At 37.5% G+C, this 13,015-nt stretch overlaps 1 long non-coding RNA gene across 3 annotated transcripts in view; it reads right to left on the minus strand.

Moving 5' to 3' along the window:
- Window positions 1-13,015, minus strand: part of LOC132657175 (uncharacterized) — a 426,450-nt gene that overhangs the window by 215,309 nt on the left and 198,126 nt on the right. The window lies entirely within an intron of this gene.

Raw genomic sequence — 13,015 nt, forward strand, 5'->3', positions numbered from 1 at the left:
TGTCTTCGCAGGTGGCATTAGTGGTAAAGAGTCCACCCGCCAATGTAGGAGCCATAAGCGACAAAGGTTCGATCTCTGGGTCAGGAGATCTCCTAGAGATGGAAATGGGAACCCACTCCAGTATTCTTGCCTGGATAATCCCATGGACAGGGGAGCCTGGTGGGCTACAGTCTGTAGGGTAGCAAAGGGCTGGACATGACTGAAGTGACTTTGCAGCCTTGCACGTGTCTGCCCAAAATTCATATATGAGTTTGTATGACTGTATTTGAAGTTCAGATTTTTTCCCTAATATTTATTTATTTACTTGGCTGAGTAGGGTCTTAATTGTGGCACTCGGGCCCTCTGTTGTGGCATGTGGGATCTAGTTCCCTGACCAGGGATCAAACCCAGGCCCCTGCATTGGGAGCTTGGAGTCTTAGCCCATGGACCACCAGCGGAGTCCCTGGAAATAGGATCTTTAAGGAAGAAATTAAAGTTATATGAAATTATAAAGGTGGGGCCCTAATCTGGTAGAACTGGTATCCTTATAAGAAGAGACAGCAGGGATGTTAACATACAGAAAAAGGGCTATGTGAAGACAAAGAGAAAACAGCCTTCTGTAAGCCAAGGAGTGAGATCCCAGGAGAAAACAAACTTGCCGAGACCTTGTTCTTGAACTTACAAACCCTAGAATTGTGAGAAAACAAACTTCTGTTGTTTAAGCCATCAAATTTATGGAATTCTGTTATGGCAGATGAATACAATTCCCCCAAAGCCTCCCTGACTTCACCACTCTCACTCCCTGATGCTTTATCCACAGTGTTTATAGGCTGATTCTCCTGAAAGGTAATTGGGTAAAATTTTTCCTAAGCTCCAAACATAATGTCATTCATGTCCACAAGATAAAATTCCAAGTAGCTGTCATGACACATAGGATTGGTGGTCCTTGTTTTACCCTCAGGGTCATTTCCTGGCAAACATGGGCAAACAGCCAACACTCTAGAAAAACAGGCACAACCAATTCATATTCTAAATTGCCATGCTGATTCATAGAACATAGTGTTGTCATTCATGAGTCAAGCCCTCCCCAGACTACCGAGCAAGCTGCAACTCATCCTCAACAATTCCCACAAGAGTCTTGTGCTCAAAGAGATATTTGATTTCCCCAGACTATGATGATCACAACCTTCTTTATGCTATCACTGTATAAACCTTTTTTTATACTTAAGGAACAACACCTCACTTTAATTCTTTACTGCTGATCCCTTTCAAGACAGGATTTTTGAAGATCACACTTTATTTATCTGTATATCCTCTCTACTTGTCATATAGATAACTCAATTACTAACCGAAAGAAATGAAGAATTGATTGATTGGTTGGTTGATTAATGAAGCATATGAAGTATCATTTACTGGGTCCAGATCATCCCTAACTTAGAAGATCTATAGGAGATCAGATTGGAAAAATATTCTAAAGAATGGAAGAATTCTAAATTAACATGATTTGAGAAGCTAAGGAAGCAAGGAACAAATTATTGATTATTATATTCCACTTCAGTCTCCCCTCAGTCTCAATTCCTGTACTCCTTATCATAATCACAACACATTCATAATAGAGCTCACTTTACTCTATGTTAAATTTACTTATTTATTATCACATAAATCATTTTGCTGATTCCTGAAAGAGGACTCAATGTGTAATGGAAAAGCACTAAATTAGAAAGCAGAATACTTGAGTTCCTCGCTCTATGACTTAAGACAACTCACCGTCTCTAAAGTGTCATTTTTCTCACTGCAAAATCAGATTTTTATAACTAACCAGTTCAACTCAAGAAGTGGTTTTGAAAATCAAGAGGGATGATGTACAGTTTACATTCATCATTCCATAAAGGTTTTTTTTTTTCCCCTAGTGAACTGGCAATGTTTCTGCATATCCCTAACACTGCTCTGCATATGGCCCCAGCTCACTGCTGCCCTTTTCATTGACTGACATTGTCAGATCACTTAAATTTTCTAAACCTTAATCTTCTTAAGTATACAAGTGAAATAATATGATAAAGTGTTTCTAAGGCAAAATGCAAATCTAAAATATTTTGTACTCTCACGTCATTTAGTTTCAGGTATTTTTATTATCCTAATTATGTGACCTTGGGTAAGTATGTAACTGCATTACTTTCCTTATGTATAAAAAGAAAATGTAATTGGATTGTTAAGGAATTGAGACAATGTGTTTCAAGCATTTAATGTAGCATATCACAGTATTATCAGTTATAATTACTGGGTTAATATTACTAGCACCTACTCTTGAGGTGGCTCAGATGGTGAAGAATCTGCCTGCAATGCAAGAGACCCAAGTTCAATCCCTGGGTCAGGAAGATCCCCTAGAGAAGGTTTATGGTAACCCACTGCAGTATTCTCGCCTGGGAAATCACACAGACAGATGAGCCTGTGGGCTAGAGTCCATGCGGTTGCGAAGAGTCAGACACGACTGAGTGACTGACAGTCTTACGATATTACTGCTACCAACAGGTGTCGCTGGAGAACTAAATCTGCAAAGTTTTCCATGACTCATGACACTTCGGATATAGCTTAAATATCTTTGACTTATACCTAATATTTGTTTCATTGGGAAGGATGACAGCTAATTATATAAGATAGTAGAATTTGCCATTAATAGACAAAATAGATACAATTCATAATAAATATTTGCTTAATAAAAGATATTTGTAATATCTGGTGATTGTGTATGGTGTCTTCTGGAGAAAACTGGTCTTTGATCTTTGCTCCTCAGTCAAATCATCAAACTTGATCAAATCATTACTGTGTTAGTTATTCTGTGTATTCTGGTGCCACTTACTGTAGTCTCTTGATGATGGTGAAGGAGAAGTATGGAAAAGCTGACTTAAAACTCAGCATTCAAAAAACTAAGCTCATAGCATCTGATCCCAAATAGATGGGAAAAAAAAGTGGAAACAGATTTTATTTTTGTGGGCTCCAAAATCAATGCAGCCATGAAATTAAAAGGCAGTTGCTCCTTGGAAGAAAAGAGATGACAAACCTATACAGCGCATTAGAAAGCAGAGACATCACTTGTCCAACGAATGTCCATATAGTCAAAGCTATGGTTTTTCCAGTAGTCATGTATAGATGTGAAGTTGGACCATAAAGAAGGCTTAGTGCTAAAGAATTTATGCTTTCAAAATATGGTGCTGGAGAAGACTTTGAGACTCCCTTGCACTGCAAGGAGATCAAGCCAGTCAATTCCTAACCCTGAATATTCATTGGAAAGACTGATGCTGAAGCTAAAGCTCCAAAACTTTGGCCACCTGATGCGAAGAGCCAATTCATTGGAAAAGACCCCAGTGCTGGGAAAGATTGAGAGCAAGAGGAGAAGCGGAGGACAGAGGATGAGCTGGTTGGATGGCATCACCAACTCAATGAACATGAGTTTGAGCAAATTCTGGTAGATGGTAAAGGACAGAAGTCTGGCGCTGCAGTTCATGGGGTGACAAAGAGTTGGAGATGAATTAGAGACTGAACAACAACAGCTGTAAACATTGTAAAACTTTGTAAACTATAAAACATCGTCCTTATACTTAAACAAAACCATTACTATTAAAGCTGTCATTGCAATTGGTGTCTAGTCGCTCAGTCATTCCAAATCTTTGTGACCCGTGTAATCTGATTTCTATATATTAACTATATTTGTGAAGATTATTTTAAAATATATACATTTATATATATATACATGCTCTAAATACCAGGTATATTTACTATATATGTACTTAATGTATATTTCATATACATGTATGTGTCTACATATATATACACATATGTATATATTTCTAAAATAAGGCAGAAGGAAGGATGAGAGGGAAAAACAAAAGGAAATCATACCTAAACTGATTTCCAAGTTTTGGGCCTTAAAAATACTCTGCAGTTATTCAAGCATAATGCCAAACATGATAAAGATAAAACATCTATTTCATTTTATTCCTATGAAATATTATGTTTGTAGCATAATGTAGTTGAGTACTACATGTTTTCTAAAAGACTTATTTTCAGAAAATAGTGTGCTCACTAGACACATTAGGTTTAATTTTCCATCTATATTTCTCACCAATTTGTAAGTCTGAATATTGAGGATTCACAGATAGCATCCATCTGAGGAAAACAAACAAACAAACAAACAAATATTCAAGAGGCAGGATGTACTTGAGACCCCATAAGGAACAGAACAGTTCTCCAGTGGAGGGAATTGATATGAAAACAATTTGTTAGCAATAGGGCACCAGTGATGGACGCTGGTAAATGCAATCTATGTAAGAGCAGATAGAAAGCAGGCCAATCTTCACTGTCCATGCAGCATATTTTAATAGGGTAAATATAAAAATCCAGGGGAAATCAATTTTTCCAAATAAGTAAAATAAACTAATTTAATGTAATAAAAATACAAGAAAACAATGGAATGGAAAAGACTAGAGATCTCTTCAAGAAAATTAGAGATACTGCGGGAATATTTCATGCAAAGATGGGCACAGTAAAGGACAGAAATGGTTTGGACCTACCTAACAGAAGCAGAAAATATTAAGAGGTGGCAAGAATACACAGAAGAACTGTACAACAAAGATCTTCATGACCCAGGTAATCACGATGGTGTGATCACTTACCTAGAGCCAGGCATCCTAGAATGTAAAGTCAAGTGGGCCTTAGGAAGCATCACTATAAACAAAGCTAGTGGAGGTGATGGAATTCCAGTTGAGCTATTTCAAATCCTGAAAGATGATGTTGTAAAAGTGTTGCACACAATATGCCAGCAAATTTGGAAAACTCAGCAGTGGCCACAGGACTGGAAAAGGTCAGTTTTCAATCCAATCCCAAAGAAAGGCAAAGGCAAAGAATGTTCAAACTACCACACAATTGCAGTCATCTCACACACTAGCAAAGTAATGCTCAACATTCTCCAAGTGAGGCTTCAACAGTATGTGAATCGTGAACTTCCAGAAATTCAAGTTGGATTTAGAAAAGGTAGAGGAACCAAAGATCAAATTGCCAACATCCATTGGATCATAGACGAAGCAAGAGAGTTACAGATAAAACATCTACTTCTGCTTTATTGATTACTCCAAACCCTTTGACTGTGCAGATCCAACAAACTGGAAAATTCTTCAAGAGATGGGAATACCAGACCACCTGACCTGCCTCCTGAGAAATCTGTATGTAGGTCAAGAAGTGATAGAACCGAACATGCAGCAACAGACTGGTTTCAAATTGGGAAAGGAGTACATCAAGTCTATATATTGTCACCCTGCTTATTTAACTTACATGCAGAGTAAGTTAAGTGTAGTTGCTCAGTCAGGTCCGACTCTTTGCTACCCCATGGGCTGTAGCCCAGCAGGCTCCTCTGTCCATGGGATTCTCCAGGCAAGAATACTGGAGTGGGTTGCCATTTCCTTCTCCAGGGGATCTTCCCAACCTAGGGATCGAACCTGGGTCTCCCGCATCACAGGCAGATGCTTTACCCTCTGAGCCACCAGGGAAGCCCTGCATGCAGAGTACACCATGTGAAATGCCAGGTTGGATGAAGCACAAGCTGGGATCAAGATGCCGAGAGAAATATCAATAACCTCAGATATGCAGATGACACTACCTTACGGCAGAAAGCAAAAGAACTAAAGAGACTTGATGAAAGTGAAAGAGGAGAGTGAAAAAACTGGCTTACAACTCAACATTCAAGAAACTATGCCATGATTGGCATCCAGTCCCATTACTTCAAGGCAAATAGATGAAGAAACAATGGAAACAGTGAAAGATTTTACTTTCTTGGACTCGAAAATCACTGCAGATGGTGACTGCTGCCATGAAATTGAAAGATGCTTGCTCCTTGGAAGAAAAGGAGCTATGACCAATCTAGACAGTATATTAAAAAGCAAAGACATTACTCTGCAAACAAAGGTCCGTCTAGTCAAAGCTATGGTTTTTCCAGTAGTCATGTACAGATGTAAGAATAAAGAAAGCTGAGCACTGAAGAATTGATGCTTTTGAACTGTGGTGTTGGAGAAGACTCTTGAGAGTTCCTTGGACTGCAAGGAGATCAAACCAGTCAATCCTAAAAGAAATCAGTCCAGAATAGTCATTGGAAGGACTGATGCTGAAGCTGAAACTCTAATACTTTGGCCACCTGATGAGAAGAACTGATTCATTGGAAAAGACCCTGATGATGGGAAAGATTGAAGGCAGGAGGAGAAGGGGGTGACAGAGGAAGAGATGGTCGGATGGCATTACAGACTCAATGGACATGAGTTTGAACAAGCTCTGGGATTTGGTGATGGGCAGGGAAGTCTGGCATGCTGCAGTCCATGGGTCACAAAGAGTTGGACATGACTAAGTGACTGAACTGAACTGAACTGCATGTTATACAAGGATTCCCAGGGGGGTCAGTTGTAAAGAACCCACCTGCCATGCAGGAGACGCGAGTTTGATTCCCGGATTGGGAAGATCCCCTGGGAGAGGAAATGGCGACCCACTCCAGTATTCTTGCCTGGAGAATTCCATGGACAGAGAAGCCTGGCAGGCTATGGTCTGTGCGGTCACAAAGGAGCTGGACATGACTTAGCAACTAAACAACAATAACTATAGATTGCTTTTTTCTGAAGGATACTATTTCTGCTTAAGTAAATAACTCACTACATAATAGATGAATAAGAGATACTTAGGCTCATAACTAAATATTTTCAATAAGATACAATTCTCTTAATATGAGCTTCCCAGGTAGGGTAGTGGCAAAGAATCCATGTGCTAATACAGGAGACACAAGAGATGTGGGTTTGATCCCTGGGTCCAGAAGATTCTCTCCGGTAGGAAATGGCAACAGTGCTACTAAGTGGTGATGTGTTTGAGTGTTGTTTTGGTAGATTGTTTACTACATGTGGAGAGCAGAAGAATGGAGCCCTTTAAAACATACCACAGCTCACTGCCAAATGTACTCTTATTTCTCTTTCCAGAGGGTGCTTTATATTGCTCTCCTATGTGGCATTAGGGTGATACCTGACAACTGCCTTTATCATGAGGAGGGAGAGGTTTTGGAACTCTCAAGTTGTCTGATAACCAGACGAATTTTCTTATTCTTTAAAATAAAGCATTCATACAGCTGTGACCTATATTCTTTGGAGCCTTGATTTGATCTAAAATTATTTGGTCAGACACAGAAGTAATTTGCAAACATAGAAGACAATGAAAGAGTAAATTTGGATATTAGAGAAAACAAATAATCCTGTACCCAGCACAACATATACTAAAATAAATGTTATCAATTTATTGATATTATTTTTGTAATTTTTAAAAATTTCTATTCTATCTCTGTTCTTTAATATTTATTTATTTGGCTGCCCCAGGTCCTAGCTGTGGCATGTGGCATGTGGCATCTTTTAGTTGCAGCCTATGAGATTTTCTTTTAGTTTCAATGTGTGGGATCTAGTTCCCTGGCTAGGAATGGAACCTTGGCCCCCTGCACTGGGAGGGTCAAGTTTTAGCTACTGGACCACCAGAGAAGCCCCTATTGATGTTATTATTGACTTATTATAATATTCAAGTAGAAAAATTCTTCAAATTGTCAGTTTTAGCATGTTCATTGTGTTACTTTTACACAATTTTAAAATTAAAATAATTTAAAATGTTTCCTTAGCTTCCAAGACACTTGAGAGTAGAAAAAAAAATCCAGTTAAACATCCTTTGAGAGATTTTTTAAAGATACTTGGATCAACAAAATTATATCCTATAATGTTTTCCAAATATTTTAAAACCCAGAAACATTAAAATTTTACTTTAGTAGGTTGTGTTTTACATTCAACATTGCTAGAGATCTCTAAATATTTTTTTAAAAAGATAACAAGCAAAATGATTATATTATGTTGCTTTTGTTTGTTAATAGGTTTATTCTTTATTTTATCAATATTATTGGTTATGGATCAAATTCTCAAGCACGAGAGTTTCCTTTTAAACCTCATACCTACATTTTATTGGACATTGGGGCCCATTTTATAAATAATGCACGCTGGATATTTATGCTTTTATACATAACTAGCAGCAGCTTATTTTTATGATTTTGCATTTTTATAGATGTTTATAGTTGTTTTACAGTTGCTTTTATGACATATTATGTATAAAATCTATGATTTGTTTGGTGTTGAGTACTTGATTAGGGAGAAAACTATTCTTATAACATTGTGATGAGGAAATATTATCTAGTTTATCAAAAAGCACTTCATAGCGCTGCTTCTCGGCATGCATTACTGAGTGAAAAGGGATCAGTGTCTTTATTAAATGAAGTACAAATCGTGTCAAAATCACATTCTGCGGTACTTTTCCTGACAACTCAGAACTAACAATGCCTTTTTCATGAATCAAAATTGAACAAGATTACTTGGATTTTTTTCCTCTTAATGAAGCTCATATGGTTTTATAATGAGATGATTTTTTTCTTCCTAATTCCCATCCCTTACCACTACCATCTCCACTCCATGTATTCACAAAAACCCATTCTTACCTGCATCTTTCTGGAGCTGACATAACACAAGTGTCCCCTGAGTAATAAAACTCAACCTTGGGAGGGAGACAGAGTAACTTTCTCATGAGATTTCTCATAGATTTAGTGTCTAGTGTTTTTCTTGAAAATTTAAGCTTCCTATATATCTAGTAACGTTTTAAGGTTTACTAAATTACAGATTTTGTATTCTTGTGGTATTTTCTTAAGTCAAACAATAAATTTTAAAATAGCATTTTAATGTGCTAATGTTCCAGAAAATATAGAAGCCAATGCAAAATACTAGCAGTTATTCAAGTTTGTGGATTTATGTGGGTTCTTGCAAGCACATTATACTACACTGGAGAGGACTGCCATAGGCGAAATGAGATAAGAACAAGTCAAATTATAAAGCAGCTTTTTGAAGAGAAATAACTCACTAGTCAAAGTCAGAGCTAACTGATACCATTTTCCAAGCTCTCCTCCCTAGACGTTTACTGTTGCTTAGTCGCTAGTGAAAAGTGAGTGAAGTCGCTCAGTCATGTCCAACTCTTTGCAACTCTGCGGACTGTAGCCTGCCAGGCTCCTCTGTCCATGGGATTCTCCAGGCAAGAATACTGGAGTGGGTTGCCATTTCCTCTTCCAGGGGATCTTCAAAACCCAGAGATCAAACCCACATCTCCTAAATTAGCAGGTGGATTCTTTACCACTGAGCTACTAGGAAAGACCTAGACGTTACCATAATTATATACTCAGGTCAATTGTGATGCTCATTTGTAGCCTTACTGTCAGGTATGGCCAGATATTTAATTTAACCTCTAATATAAAGAAAACATCTGATAAAGTTTTGCAATGCTTCTGTAAACATCTATTTGATCTGGAAACTTACTGCTAGAATCACTACAATGATCTGGTCATTCTCTGTGCCTATTGTCGAAGTATAAATAATTGTCTTGATCCTTGGGAAAATGGCTGCTGGAGATGATATAGGCTTTCATTAAGTATGGTAGGTCTCTTTCAAAGACCAATGCCTAGTCAACACATTTTTAGTCTGCTCAACAAGACTTTAGTTATTAATTATACTAAATGTAAAATCACTGGCCTGTTTCTTGAGAATGAAAATGGAAGTTGAGTATGTTGTTAAGGCAATTTTATTATACACTTAACATTATAAAAGAATGTTTGAGAGTCCTTATACTAACAGCATTGAGCTATCAGCACACTCTGTAGTCTTTTCTAGGTTTATTAAATACATCTAAGAGTGATACTCCTCGTGTCTTTTTATTGTTTATTCCTTGGTTAACACAGGCATATTTCTGACATTAGTAATTATTTCATGTGATTGAAATAGTTAATAGGATGGTAAAGAGTTGATGTTTATTTAAATTGCTTAAAACCAAATTAAGATAATATTTTAGATGTATAAAATATTCAGCATTTCTAGGACAAATGTCTAATCTAAAATCAATAAGTTGGCTTATTTCAAAATTTTAGTAGATGTGCATTTATGATCCATTCTAGTGAATACTGACCAAGCTCCCTTATTTTACACTTGTCATTTATTATCTGCAAGGTTGAGGCATTATGTAAAATAAGCAGCATGTAAAATAGGAAGAATTATTATAATATTAAATAATTCAGAGATTTTGGTTCAGTATTTGCAAAATTAAGATATTTTATTTTGATGTTTTCATTTATATTCTAATAGACTTTAGTACTATTAGGAATGTAAACACTTGGTTTAATGAATAATCCGTGTTTTTTCATATACATTACATTGAGGATTTCCCAAACACAGACTCTTACAAATTTTTATATTTTGGGGTCAATAATTTATTGTTTTTTCAACCCAACTTTCTTAGCCTTTGTATCTATATTTATTATTATCCGTATACAGAAAAATAGGAAATACTTGCTTAAAATACTTTATGAGATATAATATTTATATATCTCACTTTCTTGTTTTGAAAGCTATAGAGCCATTTTCCCCCAGGAGGAAAATTCCTCTACGTACCCTGTAAGAAAGCAAAATCTTCTAGGTGGTGGCCTCTTCATATACTTTCATAGCTATCACTGGATTTGTAGGGATTTCTGTACTCCAGCTTCAGGTTAAGGGAGATCTGGATTTTAATATCTAGATACATGTTGCTACCTAAGTCACTAGTTTATATTAAACTAAGCCAAATGATTTAAGGTGGGTTTAAACATAACAGAGACCTGAAACAATGTCCACCAGCAATAAGTCAGAGTGAAGATACTCTCTAAAGTACAGAGCTAGCCTGGATGACCTTGGACATGAAGTAGAAAAGGTAGCATTTCTGAGCAGTAGGAGCCAAGAAAGAAGCTTCATTATATTACACAAGTGGTTTCCTGGCCTTAACTCTAATGTATACATGCAATGTGTGGATGTGTGGGTTATATTTTCCCCCATGGGGAAAATCCATTTTCAGTTCTGATCCCATTTAGGAACTTACTCTTCTTATCAAAATAAGTGAATTAAAACTACTCCTTTCATCGCCACCACAGAGGCTGACTAGAGTGTATGGAGGGAAACACAGATGTAGAGATGAAAGCTGCAAGTCACACAAATCTGAACAGAAGCCAATCCCCAATAATAAGCACCCAGGAGCAAGCATTTTGAAGAGCACAGTAGAGGTAAGCAAAACCTCCATAGCAATCCCATTGATACCAACCTGCACTTGACATGAGCTTTGAAGAAGTCCATGATTAGACAAAGAACAAGCTCATTGATGAACAGAAGGAATCAGACCAAATTAGGATGGTTGCGGACAGTCACCCAAAATGCGGACTGTTGAAGAGAAGAGAAGCATGAACCAGACAGAGCGGTTTCTCGTAGCTATGCTTGAGTAAGGAAAATTTTTTCACTACTAACTTCTCATTGAGGGAATGTTAGAAATGACCTCAGAACCCTCATGCATTGCTTCTGATGTATTGTGCATTATATTTGAATCAACTATACCTATTTATCATTCCTGGCTGTGGACTCGAAAATTCAAACCTGATTACTTTGTTAGTGTTCAGAGAGAAGAATTCTTTCAGGAAGATTGTCAACAGACTACCACAGTCATAATTTTGATACTCATTGTAAGTGAACAAAATAAGGAAAACACTGAATCAAACCAGCTGCATCAAGGTACAACCGTCACACCTGCAACTCTGTGAAGTATCTTCAGAGTAGTCACCTTGGGAGGATGTGCACTCTTTGAAGAACAAAGTTATTGCCCAAGCCACGATAGGAAGATCTCTTCTGGAATGCTTTCGGCATCCCTATGTATGTTTTTGACTTTTGTGAACAGATAATATTTTCTTCTGAGTGTTAATGGAATATCTAAATGGTCTTCTGAACCAATTCTAATAAATAAACCATGTAATCATACTAGGAAAGTTCCTCATTTTCATAGGTAAGCTCTATACTGTTTCCTAAAAGTCAGTCATATTGCCTCACAGACTCATTTGTGACCAGGTCTGATGACAGGAGTATGGCTTAGAAAGAAAGCTTAAAATGATTATAATCACAATATTCATTTTCACTTTATTAGTGGCTTTTTAGAATATTGGAGGTCAAAAGATAAAGTGAGGAATGATCCCCAAACAAAGCTTAATGACAAAGGGAGTGTGTGTCCAGTTCTTTGTAACCCCATGGAGCCTGCCAGGCTCTTCTGTCCAAGGAATTCTTCAGGCAAGAATATTAGAGTGGGTTGCCATGTCCTTCTCATGGGATCTTCCCAACCCAGTGATTGAATCCCAGGTCTCCTGCATTGCAAGCAGATGCTTTACCATTTGAGCTACTAGGGAAGCCCCACTATAGAGAAAAGTCATTTTAAATTCAGAATGATCCTTTCACAATAAAAGCACTGGGAAGTGCCTTGACCCTCTGCCCCATCACCTTTCTAGCTGCATATTAAGAATAAGCATATTTGAATCCTCCTGCAGTATTAGACTCCGAAATAAAGCCATTGGGTCAGTCTCTAGGCAGTTTCAGAGTTGCTTAGAGAGTGACCACAAACTCTGGAGCCAGAGGATCTCAGTTCAAGTCCCACCTCTGCCTCTATCAGCTGTATGATGTGGGACAAGTTCTTCACCCTCTGTGCCTCAGTTTTCTCATCTTAAAATGAAGATAAATAATAGCATATAACAATGCATTGTTAAAATGATTAAACAAATTGATATATGTTCAGGCACTTAAAACATGGCCTGGCAATTAATGCCCAGTAATAATAATGCTTCCCAGGTGGCACAATGATAAAGAATCTGCCTGCCAATGCAGGAGATGCAGGTGACATGGGTTCAATCCCTGGGTCAGAAAGATTCCCTGGAGTAGGAAATGGCAATGCACTCCACTGTTCATGCCTGGAGAATCCCATGGACAGAGGAGCTGGTTGGCTACAGAGCATGGGGTTGCAAAGGGTCAGACATGACTGAGTGACTGAGCAGGCACACAATAATATTAATTGCAGTAATAGTAATTATAACTTTTTCTTAAAATTCAGACTC

This window comes from Ovis aries, chromosome 9 (assembly GCF_016772045.2).
Source record: "Ovis aries strain OAR_USU_Benz2616 breed Rambouillet chromosome 9, ARS-UI_Ramb_v3.0, whole genome shotgun sequence".
Lineage (NCBI taxonomy): Eukaryota > Metazoa > Chordata > Mammalia > Artiodactyla > Bovidae > Ovis > Ovis aries.